The 20,003-nt window shown below is 45.5% G+C and overlaps 1 pseudogene; it reads right to left on the bottom strand.

Moving 5' to 3' along the window:
• Positions 1–15,495, bottom strand: part of LOC120977560 — a 140,854-nt pseudogene extending 125,359 nt beyond the window's left edge.
• Positions 15,496–20,003: the final 4,508 nt, after the last annotated feature.

Raw genomic sequence — 20,003 nt, 5'->3', positions numbered from 1 at the left:
TATGAAAGGTATTTGAGTGAGTGACACCCTGTAACGGTATGAGTGGAGGCCTAGCCAGTGGCCACAATACAGTCTGTGTGGGCCTGACACACACTGGCTTGCAACTGTGATTATATCACAGAAAAAGATGAAATAGAATTTTTTTTTTATCTGTGAGGTATTTTCTGTCACACCCTGTATGAATGGTGTGCACACAGTACTGTCTGTGACTGAGCCTGCAGCCTCTCACACACGGGCAGGCAACTGCAATATATATATTTATTTAAAAAAAATATAAAAAAGCAGACTGATGTACCAGCCCTGAAAAGGGCTTTTTGGGGTACAGCCAGGACGCTGTCCTTACAGCAGATGAGTCTGTGGACACAGAACACTGCCCTAGCTAACGCTTTCCCTATTGAATCAGCAGCAGCAGCACTGTCTCTCCTCTCACTGAGAATTCAGCTTCCGAATGAATCTAAAATGGATGCTGTCCAGGAGGTGGGAGGGTCTGGGAGGGAGGGTCTGCTGCTGATTGGCTGGAATTTGTCTGCTGACTGTGAGGTACAGGGTCAAAGTTTACTCAATGATGATGTATAGGGGACGGACCGAACATCGCATATGTTCGCCCGCCGCGGCGAACGCGAACAAGCTATGTTCGCCGGGAACTATTCGCCGGCGAACTATTCGGGACATCTCTATTCTTCAGGTAGGGTTATAACAATCAATTAGGGACCTTTCCCTAATGCTTACCCTTTGCTCTGATAATCCCTGCCTAAAGAATGGACTGGCCATCCCGATAGGGGCGATCCTGTATTCAGGAACCTCCTGTCTGCCCTAGGATGGCCCTAAAAACAGGTGACACAGGCAAGACCTTGATACTTGCGTGCCCAGAGACAAACACCCAGGACGATCCTATAGGGTAACTAGTGAGTGTAATTACTGCACTTTTTGTGTCATCAGGCCGCATACCCAATAGTCTGCATCTGTACCTCAGTAGATAAAAGGTGACCTCATTTTTATCGCAAAAACGCGTTCTAAAGCGGGGTGTTGTCAACTGTAATGGCTTAGGTGCCCGTGTTGCAGAATCTGAACTGGCAAACAGTGTACTTGGCATCCACTGGATGATTGTGATATTTTATTTTGTACATCTGTACATTGTAGAATTTATTGGAACAACATTGTGCATTTATTATTTTATGTATCTAGAATAACAACCGTGTGTACTGAGCATTTATTATTTTTTGTAACTAGAATAGGCCACAGAATACACGCATTGGGCATACCATCAAGGTCTTGCCTGTGTCACCTGTTTTCAGGGCCACCCTAGGGCGTACAGGAGGTTCCTGAATACGGGCTCACCTATCGGGGCCGCCATTCTGTTCTTTAGGCAGGGATTATCAGAGCAAAGGGTAAGCATTAGGGAAAGGTCCCGAAATGATTGCTATAACCCTACCTGAAGAACAGTCTCCTCCAGTATCTTGGAGGATCAAGGACCACTGTGTCCCTATTGTATCCATCATTAATTGTTTTGTGTATTTGTTTATTTTAATTTTTTTGTGGGGTTGTTTTTATAAAAATAGAATAACGGCTACGTTTTAGAATTTGTGGTACTCTGTGAAGAAAAAAACACTAGCGAAAATGAGCCAATCGTCAGGGGAAATAAAATCGTTGTTGCCCTATTAGCACACATAAAACCCATCCTAAAGGCCCTTTTACACTGCTCAATTGAGCAGACAATTGTCTGCTGGTCAGTGAAGGAGACAGATTCATTTACATTCTCTGGTTTCCAGAGTATGTAGAGGAGTGATAGCTGAGGCCATCTCTCATCCCTACAGAGAATTATTGTATGCAGGCAGCAGAGTGCTGCTTAGACTGCACTATATGCTGCCGGCAAACAATGATTTAGGTGACCACATGAAAGATCTAATTACCCAATAAACAAATATTTCATAGTGGCACCTTTACAGTGCCAGATCATCATTAACAAGTGTTCCTTTGTATACTCTTTAGCAATTATATGCCCAATGCTCAGGCAGTGTAAAGTGGCCCTTAGTGCTGGACGAGTTAGTTCAAAGCATAATTCTCAAGATCTGTCTCAGCTCTACTCAAAGCTCTAGTGGTCATGAATTATGGTCCCACATACAGCTGATAACATAGCTGATAATATCTTCAGCTCTGAGTGTGTAGGAACTAATAAAGTGAAAGTGCAGGTTATTTTCCCTGATGATTTCACCCTAGAGAAAACAAGCCATTATAAATAATAAATGCTATTTGGGATTGTGTTTATAATGAAGAGATGCTTAAGTATATTTACTAATTATATTAATTCATGGAGAACCCCTTTCACAAAGAAATCCTGACTTCGGTAACCAGTTTAGAGACACCATTTTGCAAGCAATTTTTTTTTAAGTTTGCTGCTCCAGACGGCTAACAAGGTATTATTTTCAGCTTTTTTGCTTCCACTTTATGAAGACTAAGCTCTACCTAAAGTGACTTAAATGATAATTACAATAACTGTTACTTCCACCAATTTGCACCTTCACAAAACTGTTTATTAATGCTAATATCATGTTACTTATTTTTGTAAAGTGTGATAACACCAAGTAATAAGAACCATATTTTTATTATTTTTAGAAGGTTTCTTTAACTTCTATTTTCAATTTTATATGCTAATACTGGTTCAAATAGAAAATTATTTTACTGCTCATTTAAATTTACCCTGAGTATTTTATAAATCATTATTTTCTATGTAAGTATCAGTTATTTTTCTATCCCTATGCAACTCAGATAAAAATGTTCTCCCGCTGTTATCATTTATTATCATTTATTGTGTATAGATTCATGAACTATTGCATATATCTAATACTGACTAAACAGTAAATGCCAATGTGTAGTACTTATTAATGCAAATAGTGGAGCTGTTAGTTCTGGATACTATAAAATATGAGCTGCCAGGTTGGCTCAGTTGTTTTTAGCACACAAAACTTCTGATTCAACCCTTCTTTGGATTGCTTTGGAAATCAAGCTTTTCTCTCCATATTGATGGGGAACTCTTATTTGCCTGTCCTGTAAACTACCCTCTTCCTTGAAATCACAATCCCTGATCTCCTACTGCCTTCTACTTCTGTGGAGATCTGTCTGCTTTAATGCCAATCCTCACACTGCTCTTTCATCAGCTTTACCAATATTTTCCTATGTTCTGACCAGGTTTACAAACTCAGGCATTCTCCTGGTGAATCTTGCGAAAGCTCGCTCAGTTGCTGTAGCAAACTGTAAATAGGGACAGACAAGGAAGTGAGCACTTAGGCTAGAGCCCATATCGCTTTTCCTATCTACTTGCAGTACAAGCCCAAGATAGCTAGACCGCAACTGGTTGACGGTCACTATGCTAAATGAGTTCAGAGATGGACAAACAAAATAACAGTGTCGTACTTAATTGGGGGAGAAGCGGACAGGATACGTATTACTAAATGAGGAAAAGAGTGGTCATAAGACAATCCGAGTTCAGACAAAGGACAAACCAGGGTCAGAAGCATGAGCAATCCAATAAAGCACAGGAACAAGAATCAGGAACACAGCTGGTAAGTCCAAGGACTATCACTGGCAAAGGCTTATGGCCAGAAGGGAATTGAGTTCTGAGTCCCTGAATTAGAACCTGATAGGTCCATGGACTTGGCACTCCATAGGACCGGATAAAAGCTGCACAATAATGGGGCAGCTGGGCTGTCATTCAGCCTGCTGCTAATTTCCCCTAGTGCACGCACGCTGCGTGGAGAAACAGAGCTTGCACTCTGTTGCTAGGGACGTGACCACGTCACTGGGGGGTGTGGCTCAGCAGCACATCTCTCTCAATGCAAGGGTGCCGGAGTTGAGAGCCATGTCACTGGAGCCTAGTCAGGTAAGTGTGTTACATTACTTCCCATCATAAGAGGGGCAACGGACCCTCAACATAGGGACTAGGCTTCAAAGGGAACTCAAGATGAAACTTCCTAATTAGTGATGAGAAGACTCGTGGATGTTCGGGTTCGAAAGGTTCTGCCGAACTTGACCCTAACTTGACCCCAAACAATGAACCGCATTGAAGTCAATAGAGACCTAAACTTGAAGGGGGCAGACCCATCAGTCATTACGTGTAGGCATGTGCACATATATTGCTACACTATGTTGCACGTCCCCGTGACGTCCATGATCCAATTGGATATCTTCCCTATCAAATTTTGATGTTCTTTTATGCGCCTACCATGGTGATCACAGGTAACAGGGAATCAGGGTTCTATGTCGGAGAGGGAGCCTGAGAAAGGTATACCACATCCAAGGGAGGTCAATGGCTGAAATTTGATCGGGTGGAAATGTGGGACAAGTTGTTAAAGCGGAAGAATCAAAGGAAAGGAGGGGGCGCGTGGCAGTTACCCACTCCCGACTCGGGGAAGTAGTGACTATAAATAACAATACAGGACTCTTAAGATGCCCTGTTATTGGAATGAGTAATAAAAAATTACAGGGAATGTCACTTTAGTATTTTGGATGAGAAAACGTTATACAGGAGAGGCCCTGCTGCCACTTTGTTGACTCTAGATAACTTCTGCCTGATCGCATGTCCCCGTGACGTCCACGATCCAATTGGATATCTTCCCTATCAGCTTTCAATGTTATTTATGAGCCTACCATGGTGATCACGGGTAATGGGGAATCAGGGTTCCATGCCGGAGAGGGAGCCTGAGAAAGGGATACCACATCCAACGGAAAGCTGATCGGGTGGAGATGTGGGACAAGTTATTAAATTAAATTCAGCACATGTGCGTCAAACCGGCTAGGCCCAGGGCTGCTACGAGATTTCACCCATTATCGCACACCACCAGGCCGGGCTTCAGGCTCACTGGCACCAACCACTCATCGGTCTGTTGTTCCATGCCCGTCCACAGCTCCTGCGTGGTGTGGTGTTTGTCCCCCAAACAGATAAGTTTCAAAACTGCCTGCTGTCGTTTCCCCCTTTTTGTGCTGAAGTTGGTGGTGAAGTTGTTATGCTGACCGGATGAGGAGGCGGTAGAGGATGAGGAAGCGGAGTAGGAGGAGGAAGCAACATGAGGCAAAGAGAAACACCCTGCAATCCTCGGTGGAAGAACATGCGCCAAACTGCTATCCGCCTCAGGCCCAGCTGCCATTGAATTTACCCAGTGTGCTGTTAGGGAGATATAACATCCCTGACGTGGCTTTCTGGTCCACTTTTTCCGTAGTTAGGTGGACCTTGCCACAGATGGCATTGAACAGTGCACACCTGATTTTGTCCCCCACTTGGTTGTGCAGGGAAGGGATGGCTTGCCTGGAAAAGTAGTTGCGGCTGGGAACAACATACTGTGGGACAGCCACCGCCATCAGATTCTTAAAACTGTCCGTGTCCACCAGACAGAATGACAGCATTTCAAAGGCCAGGGATTTGGAAATGCTGGAATTCAGGGCCACGGATCGGGGTGGGTAGGGGGGTACTTCCTCTTCCGCTCCAGTGTTTGGGAGATAGACAGATGAACGCTTCCATGTGACATTGTGGAGATGCTTGGTGACCGAGGTGGTGGTGTTGCTGGCACATCCTCTGTTTGCAGGGTGGCAGGTGCTACTGTCACTCCAGAGGGGGATGAAGAGGCCAAGACTGCAGCAGAAGAGGAAGCAGGAGGAGCCAGAGACCTAACTTGGTTTTTGAGGTGTCTACTCCACTGCAGCTCATGCTTTGCACTTAGTTGCCTGGTCATGCAGGTTGTGCTCAGGGTGAGAACGTTTATGCCTCGCTTCAGGCTCTGATTGTACAGCGTGCAAACCACTCGTGTCTTGTCGTCAGCACATTGTCTGAAGAACTGCCACGCCAGAGAACTCCTTGGAGCTGGCTTTGGTGTGCTCGGTTCCTTGGTGTCTTAGGTTATAGCAGGCATACTGTCTAGGGGACGGCCGCTCCGCTTTTGCACCCTGCTCCCTCTTTTGTTGTGCTGGTGGCTCTGTGCGACCACCGCCTCTTTCTTCGAACTGCACACGTCACTCGCATGACCTTGATTCCATGTGGGGTCGAGGACCTTATCGTCCTCCACATCATCTTCCACCCAGTTTTCACCCCTGCCTTCCTTGCCCTCAGTTGCCACCTGTGTTTCATCATCATCCGAGACGTGCTGCAGTGGTTCTCCCATGTACTCATCCTGAAACATAAGTAGTTGGTCATCGGTGCACTCAATCTCTTCCACTTCTGGGGCAGGGCTATGTGGATGGCCCAGCTGTCATAAGCCCTAAAACTGACATGGCTTGTCTTAGGGAAATGGACTGATGGAAAAACAGGTATGGAGCTCTGGATCTGATCAGATAAGCTTTGTGAAGGGGAAGCAGACACATCTGTGACTTTGAATCTAGGGTCATCCCTAAAAAGGTGCACACCTGACTCAAAATTAAACTGGACTTTTCTATGTTTAGATCTCATCCTAATCTGTCCAATACTTCCCTGAAACATGAAATCTGCTCCTTCAGCTGTGTGAATGTCTTAGGGAGAAGGAGAAAGTCGTCCAGATATGGGATAACGACTAAATCCTTTTCCCTCAAATGAGTCATCATCTCTGCTATAATCTTTGTGAATACCCTGGGGGCCTGTGACAACCCGAAGGGGAGCGCCTGAAATTGCACATTCAGGACCCTGTCCTCTAACTGAACCGCTACCCTTAGGTACTTTTGATGACTGGGATGTATAGGGACATGGTAGTAGGCATCCCTGAGATCCAGGGACACCATAAAACATTTTGGAAACAGATTTAAAATCACTGACTTGATTGTTTCCATACAAAATCTTTTGTACACTAGAAAATGGTTCAGAAGTTTCAAATGTATTATTGTACGATAGGAGCCGTTCGGCTTCTTTACAAAAAAGAGAGTTGAAAAAAACCCTTCTGTTCTTTCTTGCACTGGGACTTCCAACAGAACATTCTTTTCTAATAGGGAAGATACCTCTGAAACTATGGCCGCCTGTTTCTGAGGATTTGAACAATAATCTGTTATAATGAATCTTTCTGGCGGCAACCTCTGAAAATTTATCTTGTAGCCCTCCCTTAGGATGGATATTATCCATGGGCTGTTTGATATCTTCTGCCACTGTTCTGCAAAATGAGAAATCCGACCTCCTACCGGGGTCCTGGCGTCATTGTGGCACCTTCTTTGAGGCCTCTGCTCTGGAAAAAAGATATCCCTTGGACCTTCTGGTAGTACCTGAAGTTTGCCTAGACACCTCCTTTCTCCTATAACCACCCTTATATGTCTGAGAATGGAAGGGTATCTTAGGAGGTTGCTAACTAGTGGAAGGGAACCCCTTCTTTCTGTCTGAGGCCTTCTCATGGAATAGTGCATAGTTTGGCCTTGGAGGTAGAATCTCCCTTCCAATCCTTCAACCAAATTGCTCTATGTGCTGAATTAGATAGGGCGGAAGCTCTAGCAGAAAATTTTAACTCAATCTGCCGACGCATCGGCTAGAAAATCCATGGCATTAAAAATAGTGGGAAATAAGGACCCTTGCTCTCTAGGGGTTCCTTCCTTTATATGATTCACTAAATCTTTCATCCAAATTTTTAGGGATCTAGCCATGGAAGTGGCCGCAATGGCAGGTCTAAAAGCTCCGTAGCTTCCCAGCTCTTTTTTAAATAAATTTCCGCCCTTCTATACATGGGGTCTTTTAGGTAGCCTGTGTCTTCAAAGGGAAGGGCCGGCCCGCTTTTTTTAAAATCTTGGCGACTGGGGCATCTAGTTTTGGGGCCCTATTCCAACAAGCAGAGACTTCCTCATCAAATGAATATTTACGTTTTATGGAAGAGGGAATAAAAAATTTCCTATCTGGCTTACTCCATTCCCTATTGATAACAGCAGCAATATTTTCATGTATATCAAAGCCCTTCATTTTTCTTGGACCCAGGCCCTCAATCATGGAGTCCCGTACAGACTGTGGTGCTTTATAATTGTCTAACCCCATGGTGGCTCTGACAACCCTAAGCTCTCTGCTTAGGGTTGTCAGAGCCACCATGGGGTTAGACAATTATAAAGCACCACAGTCTGTACGGGACTCCATGATTGAGGGCCTGGGTCCAAGAAAAATGAAGGGCTTTGATATACATGAAAATATTGCTGCTGTTATCAATAGGGATAATAGGTTAATATTCTCGGTCTTCCCACTACATGATCATCAAAGGATTCATCCGATGACAGTCTTTCTCCCTCTTCCTCCAATCCTGACAGTAATTCCTGATCGCTGGAGGGGGGATAGAGGCGGCTGCAGAGGTGCTGGGGTGACCTTCTAAGAGGCTGTTAACTGACTCCTTCACTCCTTAACTTTATCCCGGATCATCCGACTAGTCATAATAGACGGGGCCTCATCCTCCAACAACTTGCTTACACAGGTCTGACAGTCTTTCCTCAGCCCGAGGGTAACTTTTTCTTACATATAGCACACCCTCTATCCTTAGATCTGGAGACCCTTCTACTCTCCTTGGAGACCTAAATACAGAAAAATAGCCCCATAAGAAACTGCAACCTTAGAGTTTATGGGTTATTCACCCCTCTTACCCCTCCATGGTACCGACGATTCATTCATTCAGTGGGATCTGCGCGCGGTGTCTGCTCCATGGTCACATACTGTAGCAGCAGAAATGGAAAAACAGACTGCTAGCTTCTTCTCCGGCTATCAGTATGAGCTGGCTGAAATTTAACTCTGCCGGGCGCGCACCAGCTCCCCCCACTTCCAGTCTACAGCTTTGAACTTCCTCCTACTGCCAGAAACCGTAAGTGTGTCAAAGGCCGGCAGCCGACCATGCGGACACGGCCACAGAGGTCTGCGCATCCGGGAAGCATTCAAACCTCACGAACCGAGAAGGGACTGGAGCGGGAGGAAGAGTCATAGGCTCAGGCTCTGCAGCGGCTTCCTCAGAAGTCTTACGCCGCCGGGTAAGCCCTCCTTATAATTAAATACACGGGGCGCCCGCAACTCATTAGATCCTCGTGGCTGTGGATATCCAACCCTGTCCCTTAGGACAGGAAACAGAACTGGCGTGTAGGGGGTTGATCCCTCCTTTTAAAGTGGTTGTGGTTCCTGTTTCCTGTCCTGAGGAGGGGGCGGACACTATCCAAGGGTGCTGTAATAGGTGAGGGGGGAAAATATTACTGACAACAAATATATATTTTCCATAATTTATCCATAATTTTCCTATAAATGGTCCCTACAGTGAATTGTCACATCTGCGCTGCAAGCGCGTATGTTTGTGTCAGTGCCAGATATTGGGAAAAATATTACTGACAACAAATATATATTTTCCATAATTTATCCACACTTTGCCTATAAATGGTGTCTACAGGGAATTGTCAAATCTGCGCTGCAATAGCGTGTGTATGTGTCAGGGCCAGATATTGGGAAACATATTACTGAAAACAAATATATATTTTCCAAAATTTATCAACACTTTGCCTATAAAAGGTGTCTGCAGTGAATTGTCACATCTGCGCTGCAAGCGCGTGTTAGGAAATCTCAACATCCCACTTGGTACCCCTGGCACCAAACTTCTAGTATCGGCTTGGTTTGAGTCTTGTTCTGACGTCAGGAGAGAGCTTCACTCTTTAGGGAATAAAAGACACAACAATGATGTACTGAATGAACACTCTGAAGTTTATTTTTAATGCACACAGGTTATATAGAGGTGGTTTTACCCCCTTTATTAGCATATCAACGTAAGTTGTTTATTCAACCTATCATATTAACACGTACTATTCTACAGACAGTAAAAGAGCAACAAAAACGTAACAGAATTATTTTTAACATATAAAAACATGGATTCCTTTCAAATCCCCTCTTAGAACCTTTAGGCTCAGTTCAGGCCTGAGCGTTTTACAGCGCGTTCCTACGCGCTGTAAAACGCTCAACAAGGAGAAACCAATGCTTCCCTATGGGAATGGTTCTCACCTGGGCGTTTTACAGCGCGTACGATCGCACTGTAAAACGCCCGACGCTCAAACAAGTACAGGAGCGTTTTTTTGGGCGCTTGTCGCGCGTTCCCGTACATAGACTTTCGGGAACTCGCGACACTGTGTGTACGCTTGTCTCTGTATGCGCGATTGTAAACGCCCGTACAATCGCGCATACAGAGCGCTCCTTTCAGAACGCTCAGGTCTGAACTGAGCCTTAGTGTATCACACTACATGGTTCTTTCCTTTCTTGTCCTTTTCTCTCTATATGATATTAGTTAATTCTTATACCCATCTGGGCTACAATCCTCCTGGGGTAGAGTAGTCTGATATAATGACATATTAGAGAGCCCTTTTTCTAGCATTTGTCTCACACAAGGAATAACACATAATGCTACTACACCTATTACTACAATTACTATTAGTATGACAATCCAACTTGTGAACCACCCAAAGTATTGATCCCATGGATTATTTATACCTGAGTTCTTTTTCAGTTCTATTGACAGATCTTCAAGCTTTTTTATAGCTATTGTGCCCTACCAGTGGGGCCAGTATTATTTAGTATGTATGTGCAGCAGGAGGTTGGATCAGTCAATACTCGGCACACTCCGCCCTTCTCTGCAAGAATCATATCAACATCATTCGATTCTGGAATGTCATGATTGAGTCTGCTTGTAGTTCTTCTGCTACCCCTTGTAATGCATCTCTGGTATAGTTTACAAACCTTTGCTGATTGTAGTATATGTAATTTATCCAATCCACATTTTTATTCACAGTAATGATAGGAAATATTGATTCAAATCCGGCGGCTACTTGATCTCTAGCTTTGAACTCATCTGGGACCCCTCTTGGAACACCTATTGCATCTATATACACATAGGGATCAAAACTTCAAAGGGGGCTGCTTCTTTTGTTTATCTTTAGCACCCCTTTGTCTGTAATATCGGATTCAGTAAAAATGTGCATGTTCATTATAGCTTTGGCAAGCGCACATTCACCTTTCCAGGCACCTTCCAGTCTGGATCTTATTTTTCCATCTCCGCAGATCCAGTACACATCTCCTATGGAGCATACTTGGTTCTGAGTGAGGGATATGTTCAGATTGCTGTATTTATAACAATATCCTTTGGTGAAATTCTGTACATTCCTCCCATGTGTACTCCCTTTGTAACATGTGTAGTTACCTGGATATACCTGAATACCTGCCCCTGGGTGAGGATTTTTCAACAACAGAGGGTATTTTTATTTCCATTCTGTACATGCACTGTGGTTATAAGACATATTAACAAAAAGAGTCAAAAAACATTCTTCAACACTTTCTGGTAACATTAGGGGTACGGTACCTAGTGTGGTTTGGCAGCACCGCATATGTAACAGTTACTTTTATTCACAGAGGCTGCACTATACTTCATCCACTCCAGCCACAAATTAGCATCAGAAAAAACAGTCTCCATGGCCAAAGTATCCTCATATGTGGGATCAGATATGGCCCTTAGGTTTGTTTTTTTTTAAAAGGCTTTATTTATAAATTTTAAATCGTTGTTACAGACAGAAACAAAAACCACCGGGGACATACCCGGTACGAATTAGCAATGAACATACATACCCATCAGACAATGTCACAAAGGGCCACAATACTATGGGAACAATATGGACACAATAAATTCCCAAATATAAGATCATATGGGTGAAGACCCTATTAACCATAGTCAAAAAAGAATTACTCACAGCGTCTGATTCCATGCATACACACATACACACCGACAGTGACACGGTCTCGAACTGAAACATTCCACTTCACAACTCAACCGTATTGGCGTTGATCCATATCCCCCAGATCTTCTCAAATTTCTCTGGAATGCCCCTGGCCTCATAGGTAAGCTTATACAGAGACAATGTGGTATTAATCAAAGTAATCCAATGAGAGATCGCTGGTTGTTTAGGAGGCTTCCAGTTCAGCAGGATGGATTTCCTAGCATAAAATAATAGTAACCTGTAAAGGATTCTCATGTATTTGGTCGGAATAATCTCATTAACCAAACCCAGCAAACAAACCTCAGGTGTTACTACCGCTGGGAATCCTAATTTGGTGTCAAAAAAGGCATGTACATCAGCCCAAAATTTAGCTATAATGGGACACTCCCAGACCATGTGCATGAGTGTACCTTTGGCGGCGTTACATCGGGTACATGAGTCAGAGGAAAGCTTCCGCATATGCATTAACCGTACCGGAGTATAATACACTCTATGTAACCATTTTGCCTGAATCAGCTGATCCCATGCACAGATCACCGTCCCCCTCCAGGAGGAAAACAGTTCTTTTTCATGATGAGATGCTAAACTAGGAATATCCGCGCGCCACTTGCCAAACGCTTTTGCAATCGGGGAGGGGCGAACCGATATAAGGAACCCATACAACTCAGAGACCATCTTAGTCTGTTGGACTCGCCTAACAATTTTCTCAACAGGGCTAAATTCTATTCTCAATGGGCCAGGCCCAAATTGGGCGTTACAGGCGTGCCTCAACTGAAAGAATTTAAACAGGGAGGATCGCTGCGATCCACACTCCGCCTGTAGGGACGAGAATGATTTAAAGTATCCCTCCTCATACAACTGAGTGAGGTATTTGACACCACGCTGTGGCCAGAATTCATAGTCTGGCAGTGATACTAATTCTGACAATAAAGGGTTTCTCCATAACGGTAGGACAGGAGACCATAGGACTCCCAGGTCGTCATCCTCATTTCTCACCCCCACAAAAGAGCTCCATGCCTTCAACACACTAGTCATGAGCGACGTTCGGTGCCGCAGTGGATACTGCCCGTTCCTGTACACTAAATTAGTCATGGCTTCATAAGAACCCATTAATGCGGCTTCTAACACTACAGCAGGATTACTAGGGTCAGCCTGAACCCACCATGCAACATAGTTTAATTGCGCCGCTATATAATACAAGTACAGATCAGGGAGCGCTAAACCTCCTCTGCTATACGGAGCCTTTAGAGTTTCTCTAGCTATGCGTGGGACCGACTTGTTCCACAAAAAGGTTGTCAACATAGAATCCATATTCTTAAAGTGCGATTTAGGAATTATAACAGGGGCCGCCCTGTAAATATATAATAATTTGGGTAACAAGACCATCTTAAAAACATTTATACGGCCAATCAAAGACAGCGGGAAGGCCTCCCACGCCTTCAGCCTCCGCTGGACATATTGCACAACCGGGCCCAGGTTAAGGGCAGCAAAGCACGACACATCTTTGTGAATAACTATTCCTAGGTACGTAAAGCGATCCACTACCTGAAGGGACGAAGACGGGGATATACCCTGAGAAGACACATCATCCACCAAGTATAATGCCGACTTAGCCCAATTCACACGTAGACCTGAATAGGAACCGTATGAGTTGACTAAATCCAAAAGGTTCTCCAAGGAAGGGCCCACATCACCCAAATATATCAGCATGTCGTCAGCATATAATGAAATCTTCTCAGAGATGCCCGCTATCTCCCAACCCCTAATCCCAGCACTGCCATCGATACTGATAGAAAGGGGTTCCATAATCAACGCAAATAAAAGAGGGGACAACGGGCACCCCTGTCTAGTACCCCTCCCCAACGGGAATGGCTGAGATAGGTAACCGTTCACCCTCACCCGGGCCGTTGGATGCATGTACAACAAGTGAACCCACCGCAGAAAATTTTGGGGGATCCCTAGTTTTGCCATGACCGCCCACATAAACTGCCATTCGACAGAGTCGAACGCCTTTTCATTATCTAGTGATGCTATCGCTCTATTACCTGCGTTATCATGCTTCACCTGTAAGTTCGTAAAAAGACGCCGAAGATTTATGTCCGTGGATTTCCCAGGCATAAAACCCGACTGATCCACTCCAACTATAGAAAGTATAACAGCCGACAATCGAGTAGCCAACACCTTAGCTAAAATCTTAGCATCAGAATTAATTAGCGATATCGGCCTATAAGAGCTGCATTGGTCCGGAGGCTTCCCAGGTTTGTGGATCACTACTATAGTAGCTTCCCGAAATGATGTCGGCAATTCTCCTGTTTCAAACGCATGCGCAAACATATTACAGAGTCTCGAACTCCCATCCTTAATTTGGAAAGCATACCATTCCACTGGAAAGCCATCCGGACCAGGAGCCCTACCCCCTGACATAGATGAAATTGCCGTCTGGATCTCTTGTTGCGTTATGGGCGCATCTAACATCTGCTGATCCGAACGAGACAGCTGTGGCAAGGGAATGGCATCCAAAAACCGCAAGGTATCCTCAGGTGACTTAGCGGCTCTGGAGGCATAAAGGGCTGAGTAATATGTAACAAATTGGGCACTAATATCCTCCGGTGATGTGCATAACTCCCCTGCATCACTCCGAATGCCCGCCACCACCGCTTGCGGTGTTTCCACTCTAGCAAGATACGCTAATGCCTTCCCACTCTTATCTCCTTCCGCGAAACAATTCTGTTTCAGGGACAGTAGACGTTTCTGCGTATATTCAGTTAAATGCAAGACATACTGTCTCTGTATGGAGAGCCATTCGGACCGATGCACTGGCGTGGGGTCATCCACATATTCTTTTTCAGCTATCGCTAGTTTCTCCTCCAGCTTCACTCTAGTGACAGCCAGTTCTAGTCTGTGGGTTGCTACTGCCGTTATTACAATCCCCCTCAACACAGCCTTAGACGCATCCCATTCCACCAAAGGATTAGAGGATCCCTCATTCTCTGCCCAAAATGTCGAAATGCCCTCAACACAAGCCACACGCATCGGAAGTACCTCCAGCCATTTGGGATTAAGTCTCCAGACAGGGCGTGGCCTACCAACCGGAAGCCTAAGCACTACCTGCAGGGGGGCATGATCAGAGATTCCCCTTGGCAAGTATTCCGCCTCCCTCACCCACTGAATGCCCGCCTGGTTCGCAAAGGCCAGATCAATGCGAGACATAGAATGAATCGAGGCAGAATGACAGGAATACTGTCTGGCCATAGGATGGAGTCCTCTCCAAATCTCAAATAAATTATTCGCCTGTGCCCAATGTTGAAGCGTCGGCACATGTCTAGCAGTCGGCCGAAGCCTGTCCAGCCGGGCATCCAGTGTAGCGTTAAAATCCCCTAGCATGAAAAGGGGGGCTACCGGAAGAACAGCTACTCGAGTCATAATATGGTCTAACAATTCCCTCGCGAACGGCGGCGGTACATATACGGCCACCAGTATAACCCCATGACCCCAGATAGTGGCCTGCAGTAGGACATATTTCCCTAACGGATCAATGTGCACGGAGATCAGCTGAAAGGGAAGAGACTTACTGACCAGTACCGAAACTCCCCTGGCATAGTTGGAGTAAGTTGCGTGATACACAGGACCCACCCACGGCCTCTTAATAGATAGCACCTTTCGCCCTTTAAGATGAGTTTCCTGAAAAACAAGAATATCCGGCTTATACTTTTTAACATAATTAAACACCAAAGCTCTTTTGATCTTATCGTTCAGACCTCTCACATTCCAGGAGATTATCTTACATCCCGCCATTCTTTCCGGAGATACATGGACCAATCAACACCCGTGTCACTGTCGCACTCACACACACACACGTACAAGACAAATTGAACAATGAACATACCCATGCCTAACCCTGCCTAGACTACCCCAACCTATCTAAGCTTCTGGAGCCCTAAACTTGTTAAACTAACGTAGGTCTATCCTGAGTACTCAGAACTCGTTAACAGAGAATCAATATAGCAATTATTCACTACAGGTACATCACCTTGAACGGAGCTCACCCCTGATAATAGTAAGCTATTAAATTGCAACATATAATCCTGCCTGCCCCAGCCTAGGAGCTAACTAAGAAAAACAATGCCCCCCAGTTCAGGCAGAAAAAACTCTTGACGCCAACGGTGTAATCTTCTCCGTCGCAGCCATCATCCCGGATGCGAATGATCAAGCCAGTCCATGGCCTCCTCTGGCGTTTGAAAAAATTTGGCACGGTCACCCTCCTGGATCCGCAGTCTGGACGGATACATTATGGCGTACTTCAGCCCCAACTCACGGAGGCGAGCTCGAACTGCAGCAAACTGGCGACGTTGCTTCTGGACTTCCGCCGTGAAGTCAGGATAGAAGGAAATCCTGGTGTTATCCACTTGAATATCTTTCTTGCGTCTGGCTGCTGCTAATATGGCGTCTCGATCTCTGTAATTCTGGAGCCGCATTATAAAAGGTCTAGGAGCGGCACCCGGCGGCAAGGGTCTGGTTGGAATCCTGTGCGCCCTCTCAACCACAAAGCTTGTAGACAAATCAATGGGAGACAAAACAGATCGGATCAGCTGTTCAGCATAGATTTCAGGAGAGGAACCCTCTATTCTCTCAGGCAGTCCCAGGATCCTCACATTATTTCTCCTATTGCGGTTTTCCGCATCATCCACCCTGGCAAGCAGGGTCTTCACCTGTTGCTGTAAGGTTCTGGTCGTTGCGGTAGTCGCATTCGCAGAGTCTTCCACCTCTCCCAAGCGGCGCTCCACCTCACTGGCCCGCTCTCTCATCTTTTCCACATCATGACGAAGGCAATTAACATCACTTTGCAGATGATCAATTTTAGCAGTCAATGTCGTCTGACACTTCGCTATTGCCGCCATTATCTTATCCACAGGGGACACAGAGGCCCCAGAGACATCCAGCTCCATATCAGTTTGACTAGTACCGTCCACAAATTCTTTTGCAGATGTAGAGCAAGCGAGAGAAGCGGTTTTGCGGCCCATCAGTTTAATAGAGCCTAATGGTAAAAAAAACACTGGAGTGTCAGACAGGAGAGACAGCTCACACACTGGCTTAAACAGCAGAGTCTCTTACAGATGAAAGTCTGCCCACCAGGAGATAGATAGATAAAATATGGGAGTAGCAGCTAAAACTTCGGTGTTGCCCTTAACGAGAGAGGGCTATAGGGAATCCACATAACAGGAGCACTCTCCCCAGCCAAGCTCCTTCTTCAGCCACCGGCGTTCAGCCACGTGCGCTCCTTCTCCTGCAGCAAGATGGCGGGCGTCACACTCCACACTGCCCAGCAAAGCTCCCGGTGAGAGGCCCGACGGTGGCAAGTATTCAGCGGCAACTTACCGCGACTCCGCAGCTCACTCCAGCGCCTAACAATGACGGCGTCGGCTCCCTGCTACTGCGTCCTGCCGGGGGACACCGCTCCTCACCTCCCCAAGATGGCCGTCCTCCGCTACCCCGAGAGGAAGGTAGGGAAAGTCACACTGCCTGCTCCACAGGAATCGCAGTCTGTGCTCCGGGGTACTCCTGCAGTCCAGGGGAGAATAACAGAGCAGGCTGAGGTGGATAAAACACGGTACACTGGCAATTTCAGGATATTAGCAGGATGGCTGGGGGAGCTCCACAGGGATGCGTCCTCACTCCATGCCCAGCAGACCACGCCCCGGCCCTTAGGTTTTTTAACCACCTCCCGACCGCCTAACGCACGGATGCGTCCGGAAGGTGGTTGATTCATTCCTCCTGGACGCATCCGTGCGTCATCTCGCGAGACGCAAGATTTCGGTCAGAGCCGGCACGCGCATGCGCATCGCGGGCCGGCAAAAGTTAAAGAACAAGTTCGTCACCAGCCTGCCAGCAACGATCATTGGCTGGCAGGCTGGCGATTTTCAAAAAAACTAATCACAAGCCGTATAACAGATCATATTAGTAAATATGATCTGTTATATGGCTTGTCTGCTCCTCTGCTGGTCCTTTTCGTCGGTTGGATCCAGCAGAGGAGCAGACTGAACTGTGAGTAGCACCAACACTACACTGTAGCCCCAGATCACCCCCCTGCACCCCAATTAACCCTTTGATCACCCCTTTGATCGCCCCTGTCAATCACTAGTGAAAGGAAAAAAAGTGATCAGTGTAAACTGTCACTTTTTTTTTTTCACTGGTATTGACTGTTAGGTTTTAGGGATAGTTTAGGCCCCTTGGTTAGGTAGTTTAGCGTGAGTTAGCGCCCAGCCCACCGCACCGCAGTCACTTATTCGCTGTTTAGCGTATCGCTAATCAGCATTTGTACTTTTATAGTATCTGTAAGTGATCAAAACTGATCACGGTCAGATCTATAATTGTATTAGTGTCACCTTAGCTCGCCCTCCACCCAAAACGCAGTGTTTGCCCGATCAGGCCTGATCGGTCGCCCACACGTGCGTTCACCCACGCCCGCCCCGCCGCAGTGACAAAAAATATATATTTTTTGATCACTGCACATTCACTTTACACGCGCTGCGGCGATAAAAAAAATCAGTTTTGATATTTTTAATCAACCGCAGCGGCCTCCGCTACTTCGCTAGCCTCCCCTTTGTAAGACAGGTTTGCTTTTTTTCTTGGGTAGTCTCAGGGAATACCCCTAAATTTAGTAGTCCAAAATGTCAAACAGGGGGTATTCTTCTGAAGAGGCCTACAGGATTCTGACCCAGTCGGATGAGGAGTGGGGACCCTCATCTGACGAATCTAGCGGGTCAGAATATGAACCTGTAGAAAGCAGTGGCTCTCTGACCCAAAGTTCGGACGAGGAGGCTGAGGTCCCTGATAGCACCAGGCGTACCCGGCCCCGTGTCGCTAGACCACAGGTTACGCAGGATCCGCTTCAAGAGCAGCAGAGTGGGGCTGTCGCTGCCGGATCACGTGGTGAGGCATACACCAGCAGCGCAGCCCTTCCTGGACCTAGTACCAGCACTGCCGTACAACATGGTGACGTAGCGAGCACCAGAAGGGCAGTTGAAGTTGTCTTTTGCCAAGATATTTCTCTCACCCAGCATAGGTATATGTAAAATGACACCCCAAAACACATTGCCGAACTTCTCCTGAATACGGAGATACCAGATGTGTGACAGGCCTTCTTTCCAAAATGGGGTCACTTGTGGGGTAGTTATTCTGCCCTGGCATTCTAGGGGCCCAAATGTGTGGTAAGGAGTTTGAAATCAAATTCTGTGAAAAAATGACCAGTGAAATCCGAAAGGTGCTCTTTGGAATATGGGCCCCTTTGCCCACCTAGGCTGCAAAAAAGTGTCACACATCTGGTATCTCCGTATTCAGGAGAAGTTGGGCAATGTGTTTTGGCATGTCATTTTACATATACCCATGCTGAGTGAGAGAAATATCTTGGCAAAAGACAACTTTTCCCATTTTTTTATACAAAGTTGGCATTTGACCAAGATATTTATCTCACCCAGCATGGGTATATGTAAAATGACACCCCAAAACACATTCCCCAACTTCTCCTGAATACAGAGATACCACATGTGTGACACTTTTTTGCAGCCTAGGTGGGCAAAGGGGCCCACATTCCAAAGAGCACCTTTCGGATTTCACCGGCCATTTATTACAGAATTTGATTTCAAACTCCTTACCACACATTTGGGCCCCTAGAATGCCAGGGCAGTATAACTACACCACAAGTGACCCCATTTTGGAAAGAAGACACCCCAAGGTATTCGCTGATGGGCATAGTGAGTTCATAGAAGTTTTTATTTTTTGTCACAAGTTAGTGGAATATGAGACTTTGTAAGAAAAAAATAAAATTAAAAAAAATCATCATTTTCCGCTAACTTGTGACAAAAAATAAAAAGTTCTATGAACTCACTATGCCAATCAGCGAATACCTTAGGGTGTCTACTTTCCGAAATGGGGTCATTTGTGGGGTGTTTGTACTGTCTGGGCATTGTAGAACCTCAGGAAACATGACAGGTGCTCAGAAAGTCAGAGCTGCTTCAAAAAGCGGAAATTCACATTTTTGTACCATAGTTTGTAAACGCTATAACTTTTACCCAAACCATTTTTTTTTACCCAAACATTTTTTTTTATCAAAGACATGTAGAACAATAAATTTAGAGCAAAATTTATATATGGATCTCGTTTTTTTTGCAAAATTTTACAACTGAAAGTGAAAAATGTAATTTTTTTGCAAAAAAATCGTTAAATTTCGATTAATAACAAAAAAAGTAAAAATGTCAGCAGCAATGAAATACCACCAAATGAAAGCTCTATTAGTGAGAAGAAAA

Source organism: Bufo bufo, chromosome 1, assembly GCF_905171765.1.
Source record: "Bufo bufo chromosome 1, aBufBuf1.1, whole genome shotgun sequence".
In the NCBI taxonomy this organism is placed as follows: Eukaryota; Metazoa; Chordata; class Amphibia; order Anura; family Bufonidae; genus Bufo; species Bufo bufo.
This window is presented reverse-complemented; position numbering and strand designations above follow the sequence as displayed.